The 21,595-nt window shown below is 33.4% G+C and overlaps 1 protein-coding gene across 4 annotated transcripts in view; it reads right to left on the bottom strand.

Moving 5' to 3' along the window:
- The window catches only part of LOC111556367 (casein kinase 2 subunit alpha' interacting protein), a 387,346-nt gene that overhangs the window by 268,585 nt on the left and 97,166 nt on the right, over positions 1-21,595 (bottom strand). The window lies entirely within an intron of this gene.

Below are 21,595 nucleotides of genomic sequence, written 5' to 3'. Positions count from 1 at the left end.
AAGTGATGCAAGCTCAGAAAAGATAGATGTGTTGCTTTTTAAAAGATGACACATAATAGAACATGACACTATTTTAGTGCATTTTCATGGCCAAGGGTTTGTTCTTCAGGTTTTAAGGCTAAGACACATGATATGACAAAAAACTGACAGTGATTGCAACAGACCTTAGGATCATCCAATAAAGTCATTAGCCCTAAGGCCCTTGAAGATGGGAACTGTTCAACTTTGGTTTCATGATCCGTTCTTATGCTTCCATGACTTACCAACCCAATTTCTGATGGACAAATTTATTCTTCATATATGCCACCTTATCCAATTAATTAACTATCAATTCTATTACTGCTAGAAGGTTTTCCCCTACATCAAGGTGTCTTTTCACTTAATTTTATGTACACCTATTTTAATATACTCTTACCTTATGTACTCTAATCTTATGTACATCTATTTTAAAATATGTCTTGTTGATATCATAATTCACTTGTTTTCAAGTCATGAGTCATTCCTTGTGGAATTCTCCAAGTACCAACAATGTTATTTACATGTCATTGACTTCCTAATCTTTTGTCTCTAGTGCTGGTTTCCTCTTTAGCTTCAAAACTATATTTTCAACTAATAATCAGACTTCTCTACCCCAAATTCCCAAAGACAGTTCAAACACAAAACACATAAAACTCAATAAAGTTACTTCTTCTTCTGGAGAAATCTTTTTCTATGTCTTCTATCTCAGTGTCTAAAGACTAGTTTTCTAATTCAGAATCCTTGAAATTATCCTGGACAGCTTCACACTCCAGAACAATTTACATACTAATATTGGCTGATCTTACCTCTTCCACATCTTAATTTACCTTTTCCTATCCAAAGCTACTATTTTAGTTTATACAATAGGCATATCTTGTGTAGACAAATTTATTACTAAATTAACTTTTATATATCTTTCCTCCATGACCTCACTCACTCTCTTCCATCTCTTCTTCCGGACACTCAAGAGGAAGTTTTTGCTACTGAAATACAGCTCTTGCTCACCTGAGGATTTCCTTCACTTTGCTTATATTTGTAGGAGTAATAAGCATTGAACTGAAGTTATTTGTGGTTGCTGGATTTTGTGTGGTGTGATTTGACACCCAGTTTTTTAAAGACAGCGAAAATGGTACATTCCACTGTGTGCTGTTTGGCACCCTAACATGCTTCTAATTGTTAATACAGAATAACTTCATGACCTTGAGGTATGCAAAGATTTCTTAAACAGAACACAAAAAGCAATAACTATTAAAAATTGATAAATTAAAACTAAGAGCTCCCAATTATCAAAATACACCATATTTAGAAAGAGTAAACACAAATCAAAGAATGTGAAAAATATTTACGATACATAATATCTGAAAAATAAGGATATGGATATTATCATAGAATATTACATACACGATAACCTCTGCATGTTGCTAAGAAAAAAATACAGTCTAAATCATGTCAAAAACATGGCCAACCACTTCACAAATGAGGATATCCAAATGCTAGTGCTAAAGATCAGCCTCATTGGAAACCAGTGAAGTGCATACTTAAAACACAGAGAGGTACTACAACACATTATCAGACTAGGACTAAAGTAAAATAAAATGAAATAAAAACAGACAAAGTCAAGAATTTGTAACTATGTAGATTAATTAGTATTTATACACGCACACACACAACACACACACACACACACACACAATTACATTTCATACCTAGGTATAATCCAATAGGCATATCATGAGTGAATATTTGCACCAAAATACATGCCATAGGATGTTCAGTGAACATTATTCATAGTAGCTCAAAACTAGAATTAACTGTCAATCAGTAGCAGAATATATAAATAAGATATGATATATTCATTCAGTGAAATACCAAACAACAATGAAAATTAGCAGAAAGTCTAGCACCATGCAACTACATGGATGAATTTCACTTACAAAATGTTGAATGAAAAGAATAATATGCACAAAAAATACCTTAAAATTTTACATATGAAAGTAAAAAATAAGGTCATACTAACTATGATCTTAAAAGCCAAGCTAATACATTTGGAGAGGTACAGATTAGGAGAGAACAAAACTTCTAGGGTGGTGGTAATATTCTGTTTCTTGACCTGGATGATGGTTGTATGGGTGAACTCATTTTGTGATAATTGAGCTCTAACGCTTACACTATGTGTATTTTTGTATGTTTCTTAACTTCAATAAAAAGTTAAAAAATGCATAAGTTGATGCTAATTTGAAAAGACACATCTGAAACAAAATTGCACTGAAAGGTGAAACATTAAAGGATGAACCAAGATCTGGCACCCAGATGTAATGAGAACTTGAAAAAAAAAAGAAGTAGAAGAATGTGATGTGGAAATCCTGCTATCATATGTAGAGGAATAAAGAAATTCAAAACAAATGGAACTAACAAAAATCTATTTAAGACAAAAACCAGAGAAAAATAGCATTTCTGAATGTTTTCCACTTCACAGCACTAACACAGCAAATGGCACTCTCATTTTAAAGAATGTGTTTTTCTGTAACTATGGAAGAAAATGAATACCACTTAAGAAAAAATTAACCCACAAATAGTCTTTGTGCCCAAATTCTCTTTACAGTTGGGTTCTTTCAAACTTTCAGTGAAATGATTCACATAGTGTTATATAACCCTTTTCAGAATATAATAAATACTGAAATAGTCTAAGTTTGTTCTGTGAAACTGCTGTACATAATTCTAATATTAAACTGTGACAAAAAATTTCAAGAAGAAAAATAAAATGTCACTTATTTCATACGCAAAATTCCCAAATAGAATAAAAAATTTAATTTAACATTACAATAAAGTAACAATAAACTATCACCAACTGGATCTTATTCATACAATGTAATGATTTATTAGTAAACATTATAATTCATCATGTTCATAATTCAAAATAAATACTAATAGATGCTCAAAAAGTCACTTTATAAAATCCAACCTCCCCTCCTCATAAAACCCAGTAAAGCTATTAAGAAAAAACTAGTTATTTAATGAAAACAAACTTCAATCTGAAAGCACAATTAAATCATTCAGTTGATATTGAACTATGAGCTAGTCCCACTATAGGCTGATAATAGACAAGCATATTAATCATGAAGTCACTATTACACTTTAACATTATTTGGGAAGATCTAGCCAATGTAATAAAGAAAAAAAATAGGAAAAAAAAATATAACTATTGAAAAGGTGAAAATTATATTATCTATGTATATAATATGATTAAAAATTCTATTTAGAATAAAGAAAACCTGACTGAATCGATAATATATTAAAATTCAGAAAGTTCAATGAAATCAGTTTACTAAATCTGTATATATGAATCAAGAATTTTTCTAAATGTCAACACTTAACAGGACATATGATGACCATAGACACTTTATATATAATTTGTTCTAATAATTCAATAAAAATACAAATATCCTATTGAAAAAATGAGCAATTACTTGAAAATTTTATAGAGAAGAAATACAAATGCCTAGTAATCAAAGAAAGCCAACAGTTTACTGCATCTGCTTCTTTTGTATCTTTCAATTCTTTTTCCAATGCACAGATGCTCCGTGCTCCTTCATTCTACTTCCTTTTTCAAAACATGTTTCGAATAAATAGAAAAATTACCATTGGAAATTTCAGTAACCTCTTCATTAATGGATAGAAACAAGCAGAAAATCAGTAAGATTTTGTATTTCAAGACTTGAAAAGACACTATCAATTAACTAGACCTAATTGATATTCATAGAACATTTCACTCCAAAACATTTTTCTCAAGTGCACATGGAATATGCACCAAAACTTTGTAGACCATACAACAAATTTCAATAAATTCAAACGGGTTTAATCATACATAATATGTTCTTGAATTTGGCAATGAAAGCAATTATAATCAATAACAAAAAATATATGAAAAAATAACCAGACATTTAGTATAAAAGAATATATTTCTAAATAACCCATGGGATAAAGAATTCAAAAAGGAAGTTAAGAATTATTTTTCAATAAATTAAAATAAAAATAGGCTATATAAAAATGTGTAGGATGCTGCTAAAGCAGAACTTATGAGGGGGATATATCTGTAGCATTAAATAACATATTAGAAAAGAAGAAAGTTTTCAAACCAAGGACATTAGCTTGCTTGTTAAGCAAAGAGAAAAAAAGAATATTAAGCCAAAATTAAGTAGAAAAAAATATTAGAAGAGAAATTAATAATATAGAAACCAGAAAATCAAGGATACCAAAAGCTGGTTGATTTCAATAAAACTGAAAACATTTAGTCAGACATGTCAGGAAGAAAAAAGGAGAGAGAAATAAGTTACAAATACCAGGAATGAGAGGTGATATTACTACCAACTGTACAATATTGAAAAGAATAATAATGTAATACTATGAATATTATGCCAATATATTAGACAAGTCAGATGAAAGAAACATACTCTTGAAAGACACAAACTGCCAATACTCACTCAAAAATAAATTCTAAAACTAAGGATCCCTATATTTATTAAAGACATTGAATTTCAGTTTAAAACCTTCCCACAAAGAAAACTTCAGACTCTGATGGCTTCATTGGTGCACTGTAACAAACATTTAAGGAAGAAATAATTCCAATTCTGTACATACTCTTCTAGAAAATTAAAATGGAAAATTTTCTTCATAACTCATCCTATGAATCAAGTACTACCCTGACACCAAAACCAAACAAAAGCATTACTAGACAAAACAAAACAAAACACTGTATACGTATGTTATTGAGATAAATGCATAAATCCCAAACTTTTACCAAGTCAAATCCAACAACGTAAAAAAGATAATCCACTTTCCCCAAATCCATGGTCCCAATCTTATCACAAGAAAACATCAAACAAGCCCAAATTAAGAAAAATTCTATAAGATATTTCACCAATACTCCTTAAAACTGTCAAAGTCATGAAAAAAAGGGGGGTAAGATAGAGAAATTATTACATACTAGAAAAAAATCTAAACATAATAACTAAATGCAATGTGGTATCTTGGATTGGATCCTGGATCAGCAAAAAGACATTAATGGAAAAAATGGTGAAATTCTATTAAAATCTATAGTTCAATTAATAATATTGTACAAATGTTAATGTCTTTGTTTTGATAAATGTGCAATGGTAATGTAAGATGTTAACATTAGGAAAATCTGAGTGAAGAGTTAGAATGCAAAACAGCTAGAATAGACAAAACAGCTTTGAAAAAGAAGAAAATTGGAAGGCCAACATTACCTGACTTCAAAACTTATTCAAAAGCAACAACAGTTGGGGCGCCTGGGTGGCTCAGTCAGTGGGGTATCTGGCTTCCACTCAGGTCATGATCTCACGGTTTGTGGGTTTGAGCCCCACATCGGGCGCTGTGCTGACAGCTCGGAGCCTGGAGCCTGCTTCGGATTCTGTGTCCCCTTCACTGTCTGTCCCTCCCCCACTCACACTCTGTTTCTCTCTCTCTCTCTCCCTCTTCCTCAAAAATAAATTTTAAAAAATTTTTAAAAAAGCAACAACAGTCAAAATGGTCTCTATGGGCATAAAGGTAGACCAGATCAATGGAACATGAATAGGAAGTTCAGAAATACACCCACATATATATGGATAGCTGATTTTTTTAGAAGGTGTAAAAGCAATTCAATGGAAAAGTATCCTTCCAAATGATGCTGTAATCATTGGATTTATATCTGCAAAATGTGTGTATGTGTATATATACACACACACACACACACACACACACACACACACACACACACATATATATGAAATTCGACCCATACCTCAAATTATACATGAAAATCAATTCATAATGGGATTACAGATCTAACATAAAACCTCAATTTACAAACATTCCAGAAGAAAAGATAGGAGAAAACCTTGTGACTTTGAATTGGGTACAGATTTTTAGATGTGACACCAAAAACAATGAATAAAAGAACAAATGAATAAATTGAACTCCACCAAAAATTAAAAACTCCTGCTCTTCATAAGGCCCCTTTGGGAAAATGAACAGGTAAGCTAAAAATGCAAGGAAACATGTGCAAAAATATCTGACAAAGCACATGTTATCAAGAGTGTACAGAGAAATCTCAAAACACAAAAAGAAAGCAAGTGATCCAATAAAAAAAAAAATGGGCAAGATATTTGGACAGCTCTCCAAAGATGATATGTGAATGGGAAACAAACACATGAAAAGATACTCAACATCATTAGTCATTAGGAAATGCAAATTTAAACCACATGAGATACAACTAAATACCTATTAGAGCTGCTAATTTTTTTTTAAGTTCACCTACTAAGTGTTGACAAGGAAATGGAAGAAATGGAACTCTGATACACTGCTGGTGGGAATTTAAAATAGCCCAAGAGGTACCTGGGTGGCTCAGTCGGTTAAGTGTTTGACTTCAGCTCAGGTCATGATCTCACCATTCATGGGTTCGAGCCCTGCATCAGGCTCTGTGCTGACATCCTAGATTCTCTGTCTCCCCCTCTCTGCCCCTCTCCAGCTTGTGTCCACTCTCTCAAAAATAAATAAACATTAAATAAATAAATAAGTAAATACATACATACACACATACATACATATATACATAAAACAGCCCAAGAAGTTTAGAAAATAGTTTAACCATTTCTTAGAAAGCTAAGTATTACATGTATCATACCATCCAGCCATTCCACTCCTAGTATTTATCCAAAAGAAAAGAAAGTACACATCCATAAAAAGACCTGTAGAAATATGTTCACTGAGCTTTAGTTTAAAAGTCCAAAACTGAAAATTATCCAATGTCCTTCAGCAGGTGAATTAATCAACAATTTACAGTAGCCTCATATAATGGAATACCACTACTTCTAATCTCAGGAATCCCATCTTCAGCTGAGAATTTAGGAGCAAAATTATTGCAAATTGATAGGCAAAAAAAAGTATATGAAACAAAAAGAGTACGACAAACCAACCTCATTTAATATCTCAAATGTAAGACCTCTGAACAAAGACAATTCAATGAGGCAAATGCTTTGTGTTCTCAATAAACCAACAAAATAGAAATATGTGTATGCTCCAAGTTTAAAAAAAAATCAAAAAGGCCTCCAGAAAACCCATACAATAAAAATATAAATACATAGATGCCTTAAAAATTGGTAAAGATTGGTTTGGCATTTATAAATAGTATTCTTGGGGCGCCTGGGTGGCGCAGTCGGTTAAGCGTCCGACTTCAGCCAGGTCACGATCTCGCGGTCAGTGAGTTCGAGCCCCGCGTCAGGCTCTGGGCTGATGGCTCGGAGCCTGGAGCCTGTTTCCGATGCTGTGTCTCCCTCTCTCTCTGCCCCTCCCCCGTTCATGCTCTGTTTCTCTCTGTCCCAAAAATAAATAAAAAACGTTGAAAAAAAAATTTATAAATAGTATTCTTGGTGTACATATAGATTAATATTCCAGCAATTTCAAATTGAGTTAATAAAGCATGCAATAATTGTTTTAACCTAGCATTATTTGTTTTCATCTGTTTAATTGTTTGGTGTCTCCTGTCTGCCAAACTCTCAACATCTAAAATACCCTTAGGCCTATATCATTTTTATAACTCAAAAGATTTGAATTTAGAGAATTTCTTGGAAGTCAAGTCTTCAGCACTAGAGTCAAAGATTGATCGCTCCAGGAGGATAATCCTCTTTTGGGAGCCCACTGCATAAGATGCACTGGTTCAGGTATACAGAAGACTTCAGAAGAAATCTCTGTAATCCAAGGCTTATCTCTAGCCTGACATGTGTATTTGACATTAGTACCTGACATTTCTACTTTGAGCTCAGACATTCTTTTCTCATCTTTTTCCAAATATAAACCCACAAGAAATCTCTCAGATTCATACTCCAGGGCTATGTTCTCTGAACTCTGTTATACCTGCATATACATGCACAGTCATCTAGACATATTCCTGATTGTAAACAAGTCTCTCCCCCAAGAGAAGTTTCATGAAAACTAAAAATACGACTGTTTCAATGATTCTTAGAATCATTGTTGTTCTACAGAAATCTATCCATCACCATGCAGCTGTATTCAACATTCTCTATCCTCTCTGTTGTCATGTTCTGGAAAACTTCAAGAATTATGGGCTTGGTATGCAAAGAGTTGAGTCAGCCCAGTCTAGATATGTTTTAGATAATATGCTTTGTAAAAATCCATTAATTTTTATGCTTGTGATTTTTTTTGGTTTCAATTTCAGGAAAACTATTTAAATATTCTGAGGATAAAGGTAATACATATTTATTATAGAAAACTTAGAAAAGAATATGATCAAGAAAATAAAAATCATCCATAATCCCACCATCCAGAGTTATTGTGTATATATCATTCCAATGTTTCTATGTATCTTCATTTTTACACAAATATAAGGTACTTATTTTCTTTTTTGTTTGGTTAGTGAAATACCACAGATATTTGTATATATTTAACTATTCTTCTCAAATATAATTTTAACTGATGTCCAAAAGTGCATCATTGTATTTCTACTATTTAAAAGCAAGGCTTTGAAGATCATTATTCCAGCCAATATTTTTGTACATCTCTGCTTCTTTTAGATTACTTTTTTAATGATAAAATTTTATATGTTAAGACTTTAAAATAATTTGATAAATTTTCCTCCAGTGAATTTGTAAAAAGTAAAAACAAAAATACATTCCCATCAGTAAGAGATAAGTGACATTTACTTACTTTGTAAATTCTGGATCTAGAATATTTCAGACATTTTTCTCTTTGCTGGCCTCTACCCCATGACCACTTTTTTAAATATCCATATTTTAAATATCAGCTAAATTTTGACTACCTATATTTCTCTATTTGTTAAATCCTTGGTCCTTTTATTTACCCATGGTTCAGTAAGTGTGTTCATATGTTTGTTATTGAATGTAAGGGTTGTTTATATATTATGTCTACCTTTTGTCACAAATATTGCAAATACTTCCCCTACATAGTTTGCCTTAAAAAATTAATCATACCTGGGAGATAGGCTCTGATCCACACAATATGATCATTTCATTTAAGATTTATATTTTTAAGAGTCTTTACTTATGACGTATGTGAGAATATAAACAGGAGCTCCAACAAGTTAGTATGTACAACAAATCCACAAGATGCCAAAGAAAGTGATGTCTTATAATGTCAAAATGATTAATTATAATAATCATCAAGCTGTTCAACATAAAGGCACAATTTAAAAGTTTTGAGGTTCTTTCCATGTTACCTTCAAGTAACAAAAGCCTGTGTGTGTGTGTATGTGGATGTGTGTATTGTCAAATCAAGAATGTTTTACACTTTCATAGTCATGGTTTTATGAAATGTGTGAACTTCTCTGTTCAGATGAGAAGTCCAGTAAAGCTTCAAAGAAGGAGAGAGAAATGAACTGGATTTTTGAATAATCATTTCACCATTGAAAATCAGGGGAAAAGCATCTTAAGAAAAGTCACAAAAGTATGAAAGAACCTAAAACATTCAGGGACAATGAGAAATTCACTATGGCAGTAACACAGGTTACTGGAAGAGGGCAAGTGATGAATCTTGGAAAGATGAGGATGGAAGCAGACGAAGAAGGGCTCTGTATGTAGTCCTAAAAACTACAGATCTTATCCTGGAGGTAACTGTTGAGTAGAGGAAACAATCAACTAGAGAAGTGAGACCATTAAGATGAATGTGAATAATCAGACTGTAGACCCCCTAGGTAGGAACCAAGTAGCACAGTGTCTTGCTAATTGGCTTCTCGCTGCTAATACAAAGTTTATTGATGTCAGCGTGTTTTATCAGAAGTGTATATACTTTAAAAGTCAGTTGTGTAATTTGGTATTAAGGTCACAACATTATTGGCCTATCAGTTTTATTTTAAAATCAACATAGCCTTTGAGATTGAGGTTTAAGATATCTCTTCAAAGCCAATAAATCATCTGTAAATCAATTGCCCTGTAACAATATTTCTAACAAATGATTGAATGGAACTAGATGCTGGACTATGCCATGCTATACTCTCTGGGCTAAATTTACATAAACATCTCTTCTTTTTTAATGAAGTCACACTTTAACAGTATATTGGACAATCCAAATATCTTGACTACAGAAAAATTAAAACTATCAATGATAACGAAACAATGGATCGAGTTTTCATAAGATCAAACATTTGTACCAGCAACTTTCTTCTTGGAAATAGTCACTAGGTTTAAAATAGCAGTGACAATAATATAAGGGAAATGTGATATACAGGTCTCTAGAAAGCAGCTGTGCAAACAAAGAGAAGGACCTTATGGAAAACCATGACACATTAAGAGACCTGTTGATTACACTGCATGTCTAATTCAAGATATTTTGCTTATACAAAACCAAGAACATAGCCTCCAACGGATAATTTGGTAGGTTACACATTGCCTTCATATTGCTTGATTTGTGTTTTTCACTTAACAGAACACCCCTTGCTGTCTGAATCTAAAATGATTAGATTTCAGTAATGCAGATTTTGTTCCAAATGCATTAAACTAGTTAATGCATATACATAACATTTCTATATGTTCATGTATTTGACAATAGCCTACTGCTAACCATTTTAAGATAAGAATGAAATAGGATATTTTAAAATATCCATATTTGTCAAAAAGCTAGCAATATTAATCTTTTCCAAGTTCAAGAGATTAGTTTTCTCATCATGACAACAAACCAAAATATTGTCATGATGGCAGGTGACATTTCTGAAATTTACTGCATATAAGCACTGCATAACCTTTTCCTTATTTTCATAAGCATAGAGGACTTTTGAAATAAGCTGCTATTAATGTCTTCACCTAAATTTTCACTAGTTTAGATCATTTTTTAAAAAGGCTTCCATGTAAAAGATGAATCTAATTCTTCTATGCCCTTGATTTTATGATGAAAAGATTTTCATCTGAGCTCCAGTGCTACTCTTTGTTCAGAATTTCTTCAGATAAGCTTATTATAAACAAATATAAATCAACTTTTGGTTTGTTCATTTACTTAGTTAATATCTTGTTTTAAGATGTACAAATTTTAAAATTCTTCCTATGAGTCTAACCTGCAACATTGTCTCTTGGAAGCATTATCTATAATATACTACAAAAGGAATTTTGTTATATATATATTTTAAACCAGAACATCAAAAGTATGAACAAAAAAATGAAAATTTTTATTTAGACCTTTGATATCACAAATAAATCAAGATGATTCCATTACTCTGTTACTATTTTCTTTTTTTTTTTTAATTTTTTTTCAACGTTTTTTATTTATTTTTGGGACAGAGAGAGACAGAGCATGAATGGGGGAGGGGCAAAGAGAGAGGGAGACACAGAATCGGAAGCAGGCTCCAGGCTCTGAGCCATTAGCCCAGAGCCTGACGCGGGGCTCGAACTCACGGACCGCGAGATCGTGACCTGGCTGAAGTCGGACGCTTAACCGACTGCGCCACCCAGGCGCCCCTCTGTTACTATTTTCTATCCCTCTACTTCCCAAATATTTCTATTCATTGAAAACTGGAGAGTGGCAAATGAAGTCATATAGAAACTATTGTGGTGAAATTAATAATAGACAGCATTTCCCCAGTTCTTGCTGTATGCATGAACTCTTTTACTCCTCTGTAACAACCCTTTTCAGTAGGTATTGATAGTAACTCCTTTTTTATGAAGAACAGTGGCCTGGCCCTGTGGGCCACACACACTAGGTTTGACTTCATGATTTTTCTCTTCAAAGGTGGATAAGAAACATCCTTTCAGGTTCTCTCTGGATATAGAAGGACATTTGATTTCTGTTTCTCTATCTTTAAAAGATAAATAACCTTCAGAATCATGATCTCCTCTCTGCCTCTCGCTCGACTGCTGCCAGCATCTGTTTTTAGTCATGCTCTACATACCTTCCAAGGCTTTTCTCTTCATCTTCCTGACCTTTTCTCTCTGACCCGCATCTACGCACCTCTTTTCTCAATTTGCACAACTCCTACTCCTAAACCCTTCTTCTATTTCCTATCAAGCTCATTGTTTTTATATGCTTCCTCACTTATAATACTATCAAAAATTGCTATGTCAACAATTTTAAACATTTGAGGTAAAATCCAGATTTTATATTGAACAGCAGTGCCAAACACCAGAGATTTAACATAAACAATATGTTTACCAACCCACTTGTACTGAATAGAATATTTTTTAACTTATACAGCTAGCCAGAGTATTGAATGTGTATAAGAGACAACAAGCATTAAAATCATTAAATCTGAAACATAATGCACTATATTATTTTCACAACTTCCTTAGGACGGATTTACCTGAGTCTGGAATTTGTATATTAGAATTATTTTTTAAAAAAGCAAACATATACGTAGTTCTCGTTTTACGCAAGTTGAAAGATGTATTATGAAAGCAATTAGGTAGAAAAAAGTTTGTTTATAGTATAAAAAATTACAGTGAAAACATCTCAATTTTTAATTAATTAATCATAACATATGATTACTGATTGAATCCAGGTTTCAGTGTATTAAGGTATATAACAAAGACTTTTTAAGAACTCATTGTAATCAGGAAAAAAATATGCAACAGGGTTAAATAATTTTCATATTTTTCCTTTTTTAATGTTTATTTATTTTGAGAGAGAGTGCATGCACCTGTGTGCTCACGCGCATGAGCGGTTGGAGGGGCAGAGAGAAAGGGAGAGAGAATCCCAAGCAAAAGTTGCTAGGTCAACAATTTTAAGCATTTGAGGCAAAATCCAGATGTTTATATTGCACAGTAGTGCCAAACACCCGACATTTAACATAAACAGTATGTTTACAAACCCTGTGCTGATGGCACAATACAGGGCTTGAACTCACAAATCATGAGATCATGAGCTGAGCCAAAATCAAGAGCTGAACGCTTAACTGACTAAGCCACCCAGGTGCTCCAATAATTTTCATATTTGTGATAAGACAGTTTAAAGAAAATCTTGGTCACTTAGCATAATCTAGGTCCGTCCATGTTGTCACAGACAAATACTATATGATTTCACTGATATGTGGAATCTAAAAACAAAACAAAACCCAAACACTTAAATCCAGAGAACAAACTGGTAGTTGCCAGAGGGGAGGTAGCCAGAGAAATAGGCAGAATAGGTGAAGGGGTTAAGAGGTACTAACTTTCAATTATAAAATAAATAAGTCACAGAGATGAAAAGTACAACATAGGGAATAAGGTCAATAATATTGTAATAACATATGGTGATAGATGGTGACTACACCTACCATGGTGAAGACTGAATAATGTATAGAATTGTTGTATAAATATGATGTACACCTAAAACTAATATAATATTGTGTGTCAATTATACTTCAATAAAAATTTTTTTAAGTCTAGGTCAAGTATATCAAAATTATAGCTCCAACTATGTTGTTTTATAGCTCTATGATCTTGGATAAATTATCTAAATTCTAGAAACCTTAGTTTTCTCATCTGTAAAATAAAAATAGTAGTGGTTATTTCATATTTGCTGTGAGGAATAAATGAGAAGATGTAGCTAAAATATCTGGTAGAATGTCTAGGAAAGCATATATGATTAATAAATTGTCATTTTATTATTACAAAATAATTACCACTGTCTCATTATATGGTGGAAACTTAAATTATGTAGATACCTCTCCCATACCCGTTACAGTTGATTTGTATTTGAGTGTTCTTGCCTATGGGAACCCATGATGTTTCCATTAGCTCTGTAATTATAAGGAAATGAAATGCAGTGTTTTGGGGCGCCTGGGTGGCTCAGTCGGTTAAGCGTCCGACTTCGGCTCAGGTCATGATCTCACGGTCTGTGAGTTCAAGCCCCGCGACGGGCTCTGTGCTGACGGCTCAGAGCCTGGAGCCTGCTTCGGATTCTGTGTCTCCCTCTCTCTCTGACCCTCCCCCGTTCATTCTCTGTCTCTCTCTGTCTCAAAAATAAACATTAAAAAAATTTAAAAAAAAAGAAAAAAAAAGAAATGCAGTGTTTTGAGATATATGTATGAATACTCAATAAAGATCTCAGAGGCCAAATGCAAATTAACAGGACCTGACTTGTGTGTATGTGTGTGTGCAATGTGTGTATCCTATATATAGGAAATTTGTATATCCTAATATAGCATGACAAGTGTACAAGAGATATATGGGTTTCAGCCGTCCGATTCTGGTGTTAGCTTTACTGTCTAGCTATTTTATTTTTAAATCTTCCCAAGAACTATGGAATTTTTTAAAAACTCACAAACTATTAAAAAAAAAAAAGGTTTGCCTAACCCTTGTTTTCGGCTCTTAAGTAAGATGGTCTTTTTAAAACTGAGCTCACTACATTTTATAAAGATGATAAACAAGTAGCTAAACTCGGGTTGTAGAAAACTCCTGTAAAAACATAGCTACATCCCAGCATTTCACTCTGATCAGTGTACTTGAAGCATGGATTTGGATAAAAATATAAAGTCCACTTATACACAATCAGTTCACAATAAATGAGAAAGGAGGAACCTATAACAAAATCAAAACTATTTTATGTAGATGTAGCATGAAAACTTCACACTAAGGATAAGACCATTCTTCTTAACTAAAGAGAAAAACTGTGTTCTCCATCTAAAGATTGCCTTCCAATTTATATCAGACTTTTAAAATGTATAGCAATGTTCAGCAAAATATCACACTATTGAAACTGAAGAATTTGACAAGAAACACTTCTACTGTTTAAGGATTTGACCCAGCTGATAATTAATCATGGAAATACACCATATAACTTTTTTACTGCTTTTTTTCTTCCTGCTACAACAGCTGAAGGAAGAAATAACCTCAAAATCAGTTAATGTAGGAAACCAAGAAACATATTCCATTTAATCCGTAAGTTTCTTTATATTTCTTCCCACAGTAATAAAATATCCCACTCTGCAGAAGTTAAATTATTTAAGTAGAAATGTGGACTAGGCAAGTTTCAGACACACCTAAGTCTTCCAAACCCAAACCATGAATAACAACAAACTTTAATCAGTTTCTTGGCAATGGATAAAAAATTAAGCAGGGATACTTTAAAAAGAAAAATGGGTTTACATCTTTCTGATGCTGTGTGATTAGTTAATGCATGTTATTTTTGCTAATAGAATGTACTGTTCTTTCCCTGAAGGGCTCATAAACTTCTCCAGGCAACACCTAGTTAAATTGGACATTTATTAAATTGTACTATCCTCTTAATTCACCTTTGAACTCTTGGAACAAGTTATTAAATGAAGCAGCCAAAGTTCCCTTTTGCACCTGCAAATAACAACTGAATCTACAATTAAGGATCATTTCCTCTTTTTTGAAATTCAAATAGTGGCATTAAAACAGAAGGTAATATTTTTATCTGCATCTGGTCAGGCTATTTCCTGGCATTTGCGATGAGGTAACAGGATGACTATATAAAAATGCTACATAAAGATATGGAGATAATCTCTAGGTGACTTCAGAAAAGCAGGCAACTTCTAGACGTTAGAGTTTACAATATAAAAACAGACCACACACCTCTAAAGTCACTTTCGACATGAAAGACATAGTCTCTACATGAAAACAAAACAAAAATAAAAATTAGATCAATACTAATATTTAAATTGGATCAAACACATTTTAAAAATATATTTTACTAGAACCCTTGGAATTGCTTATCCGGAAATATCTAAAATATTTATTTTTTACTTTATTTATTTTGCGCACACACACACACACACACACACATACACACAAGCGGGGGAGGGGCAACGCGAGGGGTAGAAATAGAGTCCCAGGCAGGCTCCATGCAATCAGCGCAGAGGCATGGTTTGGTCTCACCCAACGAAGCATGAGATCATGACCTGAGCCAAAATCAGGAGTCTGATGCTTACCGGACTGAGCCACCCAGGTGTCCCAAAGATCTAAAATATTTAATGCAAACAGATGTATACCCTTTTGTCATGCCCACGGCCTACACACATATTTCTGTAGCAGTTCCTATGTCTTATCTACCAGAGCTATAGACATTTCAAAATCTTCTCCCATACAACGCCTCTTTGAAACCTGAAGATTATGCTTAATATCTGTATTAATCTATAACAGGCTATTTTGTGTTACTAACTATTCTTTCTTTATTGCTACTAAATTCTTTTTGAGTTAATCTGAAAAGCATATCATCTTTAACTCTAGCTAATCATTTTCTAAATTTGACCTTTTTATCAGAAGGGTTCTTTGCCCTATCATTTCCTGTATTCACATTTTGCTGAATTTCAAATCCAAAATGCAAAACACATGGTAAAGTATTAATAATATAACAGATTTGCAATACTGCTATAGATTCTATAGCATAATGCACATTTTACAGCTTTCATAAATTTTAGAGATAAAAGAAATCTCAAATCTTTAGTTCAAACTTGTCATCCACAGATGAGGAAACTGAATCCAAATATATTAAGTGGCTTTCCTAAGATCATCTAGCTAGTTAATGAAACCAGGATTTCCCAAGACTGTCCTAAATAATAGTTATCTCATTATCTCCCAAAACTTTCCCAGTTTGGAAGACAAATCATAAGGTCACGTTAGCAAATGTAAACTGGAAGTCAGCTTTTGGTTTAGAACTTTTTCTCCCCATCCCAAAGCAAAAAATTTTGAAAGCACTGAATCCTGGTGCACATGCAGTTATTGGTAGTGGCTAATTCTGATTTGTAAAAGCAACTAAACTAAAATGAAATTGACCTGTTACAATATAAAAACTATTACAGAGCAATGTGTATATCAAATTATTTTTTTTATTTAACTCTAACTTTATACTGTAGGCCTCAAAAAAAAGTTCTATAAAAAATAAATCAGCATAGAAACATATGGAGCACTGTTCCGAAGTGTCTGCATTCAACTTATTGATAAGACATTATTCAACAGGTATACAGTAATAGTGGTTTCAAAGGGCAGTGGATAGAAAGTCAAAGACAACTGGGACATGTAAGATACTTAGGCACTGGAGGAGGTTGAAAGATAGAATGGATGGCTATTAGAAAAGATTTCACGGAGGGGACCCTGGGTGGCTCAATCAGTTAAGCATTCAATTCTTGATCTCAGCTCAGGTCACCATCTTGCAGTTGCAAGATCAAGCCCCTCCTCTGGCTCTGCACTGACAGTGCAGTATGGAGCCTGTTTGGAATTCTCTCCCTCCCTCTCTCTCTCTGCCCCTCCCCTTCTCATGCACACACATGCACACAATCTCTCATCTCTCTCTCTCTCTCTCTCTCTCTCTCTCAAAACTAAATAAATAAACTAAAAAAATTTTTTTTTCATGGGATGATGCCATATTTGTACAAGGCCCTTAAGGGAACACAATTTCAACGACCAGAATGCTGGAGAGGGAGGCAGAGCAGGGGGAAAGCATGAATATGCTTAGGGAATGTGAAGTAATTGAGGCAGATGGAGGAAGATATCAGGGGTATGGGCATGGTAAGACAGAAGTTTGGGGGCAATACAAAGGAATGTGGATGTACAAACAATCATTTTATGTAAACCAATAGCTAGCCGGAAGCTGGTAAAAGTTTCAGAGAAGTTGATGATAAATACATCTTTGTGATCATCTGATAGCAGTTTAAAGATTTAGAGTAGAAATTACTTTAGAAAGTTGTTGCTGAACGATCTAGCTGTGAAGTAGAGAGAGAAATGCTATGCCAGAATCAGTAAGAACATGAATTTGGAAATTGGGTCTGGGTTTGAAGTAGTTTCTGCCATTCATTGAGTGTTTTGAATAATTTTCTTAGCCTTTATAAATTTCTTTCCAGAAACCACCTTTGTAATCTAAGAAAGATTAACAGGGAACTTGCTTTTATTACAATGATAAATAAAATGTAACATATTTAGTTCAGGACCTAGAAAATAATAACTTAATAACTTCTCAATGTTATTAAAATTGATATTAAAGAAGCAAATAATGATGGTACCCCATTTTTAACACTGGTCTGAGATACATGAGTAATAAATCAATCCTTTATAACAGTAATTGAACTTGGTTTTGTTTTTATGTTAAGATTCTTAAAACATTATAGCATTTCTGATATTGGCAATTTTTTTGACTTAGAAAAAAATCTCAAACTTATCATGTTTTCTAATACAATATATAGCCTATATACAATACGAGATAAGATTGATGGTGTTTAAGAAAAATTTTATAATAATATTATGATTGAAGAACTCCTTCTTGGCCCATAATGAAGGTATTGCACAATTTTCTAGTTCCTGGTAAACTCCAGTTGAACTTGAAATATAGTAGCTTCCATTTAACTGAGGGCAGAATGCCATGAATTCTGAAACATCTGCCACTAATTGAGCAAGACCATTAATGGGATTTGAATTTGTTCTGTTAATGGCCCTCCAATAAGATAAATTCTCAGGTACCCTCAAAGCAGGCTGTGATCTTAGAAGCGATAGACAGATAGCAGGCAGAGACTGGTACCATTAGCATTATATTACTTAGACACCATATAGAAAAATGGAAAATTGAACTAGTATGAAAAAACTAAACTTGGCCTTTACTTACAATTTTGAAAGAGAATAGTTATAGCTTGATAATATAAAGGCACCAATCATTTTTGGATCTAATTAATAGTACATTTATTGAATCAAGCGGTAAATTTCAAATAAATAAAGACTACTTAGTTTTACTTTCAAGCATATTGGACTTCATTCCAACCTGAAGTAAATTTTTCCTGATCATAAACAGTAAGAACTTTGACTGGGAGACAGTGTTGCTCATGCTTTTCTATTAAAAAGTCTGTACACACACACACACACACACACACACACACACACACACACACACAATTACAAACAGATTTGCTCCCAGATTTTAAATACTGACCATTTGATGAAGTCAAGATATTCCGTATAACAGCAGAATACCATGAACTCTAGTTTGTTTGTTTTCTTGCTGCTGCAGTGTAGTATGTAACTACCCAGCAAACTGACACATCAAAATCCCATGTGCTGTCCCACCATAGAGGATTTTCCTTCTTCCTGAATGATCAGATAGCATTTGCAGTAGATATAGTTCATCAGCTTCAAACAGCCCAATGTTGCTTTAATTATTTTAATTGTGAACTTATGTAGTATTTCTTTCCTTGAAAAGTTTGTACATTTTTGTATTTTATAATTAAATTTAGATTTTGTTTAAATTTCATGAAAGGATTATGTTTAATGAAAAAGCCATCCTGTTACCATAATATAACTCAACCATCAGTTCGACAATGAAATGTGGCCAGAATTGCCTTTTAGAATCAAAGGAGGTTTTTTAAGGGGGGTGGGGGGGTGGGGGCTCATTTATAACCTTTTTCCAGTCATATCAGCCTCTCTGAATCCTTAAGTGATCCTGGTGGTATGTCACTCGACCTCTCTATTTTGGAATCTCCCTTAATGATCTTGACTTTTTAAATTCCATTTAATCTAGTATTTCAGTGTAGAATAACCGATTAACCTTTCATTCTCGCAAATGTTACCACTTAAAATTCACAAGATATTTGGCATCTGGTAATGCATATTATATAAAGTGATAAAGTGTTTACAAGGTTTAAATATAACATGTTCCACCTTGCTCATTTGGGTAAAGTGATTCAGATTTTAAGGAACATTGTGCTGTAAACATGATTGTCTTTCTTCTTTTCTCTTTAATTTCCTTCTTTTGATTCTCCCTCCTTCACTCTTTCTCTTCACCCTTTCCTTGAGGTATACATAATATGGATACTAAAAATTTATCTTAAAAAATCTTCCATATTATTCCATATTTGAAGATGTTCTCCTGATTTAGACCTACAAACTTTACGAACCAGATTTTTTTCATTTAGCAATTTGGGCAAGAGAATATCCACAATAAATTACTTTGAACCCTTGCCATATGACAATGAAATTTGAACCATGTCTATATAATACTGTATGTGTTTGAGAATGCTCAGTTAGGATATTTCTTAAAGCTACAAGCAACAGAAAATCCCACTTGCCTCGTTAACAAATGATGGAATATTTCACAGAGCATTAAATCCAGAGGGGTAATGGATTCTGAGTGAGGATAGCATCCACTTCTCCATAAACCTATGAACTGGCTCTGCTTTCTCCCTGTTTTTGGCTTATTCTTAGTTTAGTAGCCAGATGATTTTATAGTAGATATTCTTAGCATCTCATCTTGGCACACATGAAAACATTCAGAGACAGTCAAGAGAGTTTTTCTCTTCTGTCGCTTTCTTAGGAACCTTTAAGTCCTTCCAAAAGCACACCAGTGAACTTAGCATCTCATCTCACCAGCCAGAATCAAATCACTTGTCCATTCCTAAGTGAATTTCTGGCAAGAAAACTGGGATTATCAAAATAGAATTACATATTCAACTTCTAGCTCCTGAAGTTGAGAACAAAAAAGGTTGTAGCACTGGGCTGGAAAGAACAGGGATGGATACCTCACAATATTGGGAATGTTCAACAATATTCATTAAGAAGTAGGAAGTGAAGCGGAATGGATGCTACAGGCAAACAAAAGAACCCGCTTAGAATTCTGCTTTCTGAACCCTCCTCCCCATTAACCTCTATGGGCCCTGATCTCTGCTACGGCCACATCTAAGATGAGACTCAAGAGCTCTAACAGCCCTTTTCCTCTTAGGTGGAATTTGTTAACATAGAATTTGCCTTGAGGATTGAACTTTTGAGACTACCATCAGTCAGCCTTGGAGTTTCTTTGGCGATACAGAAATCCATAAATATCTTAGCAGTTTTTGGTCTTCCCCTAATTTCATGACCTGGTATCCGTGTCCAAAGTGATTGTTATCTAAATTTCTGTGCGTTGCCAGACCCAACTTTGCACAAGGGCCCCTCTCCCTGAATCTCTGCTTTGTAGGAATTGTAAAAATAACTCTGGGGAGGGATCCATCACCTGCCACCTGCTTTTACCTTACAACTGTTGTTTTTGTTTTGTTTTGTTTTGTTTTTTCACAACAACCCTGACTGCTCTTTTGTCAAGAAAGAGAATGATTAAGAGAAGACGCTTGATAGAAATTTGAGAATTTAGGCTTGTTTTTCCTTCAGCTAATGCGCTCTCCTTGTCTTTACCTGCCCTAACTTTAGCTTGGAGAATTCAGCTTTCCTTCTGATAGATTAAGCTGTACTACAAAGAAAAAATTAAATTTAATTAAAAATTAAATCATAATTACTTTTATTAGTAAGATTTCATGATAGTTTGTTTTACTTTACTGGGTATTGACCCAAATGAGTTTGTAGGTATTGTGAAAATTTTTATTCAGTTCTTTATCTATTAAATTTCAGAGAGATGATAGATAGGTTTCATATTTTCTATTTCCTCCTATATGTATTCTAGATGTAATTTAATTAATTTGAGTTAAACAGAAATCAACTGACATATGAAATTAGATAAATTACTAAACCTTAGGTAAATATTTTTCTTGGTAATAAAAATCCTTTCCTAAAGCCTTCTTCTAAATTTGAAAATTGAAAAAATATTAAGTGGTTGGGGTCACTAGTGTGTAATTTCTTTAAGGCATATGTTTTGTAAATGAACATAGTTTTGTTTT

Source organism: Felis catus, chromosome C2, assembly GCF_018350175.1.
Source record: "Felis catus isolate Fca126 chromosome C2, F.catus_Fca126_mat1.0, whole genome shotgun sequence".
NCBI lineage: Eukaryota > Metazoa > Chordata > Mammalia > Carnivora > Felidae > Felis > Felis catus.
The sequence above is the reverse complement of the archived record's forward strand: the minus strand, read 5'-3'. Positions and strand labels throughout refer to the sequence as shown.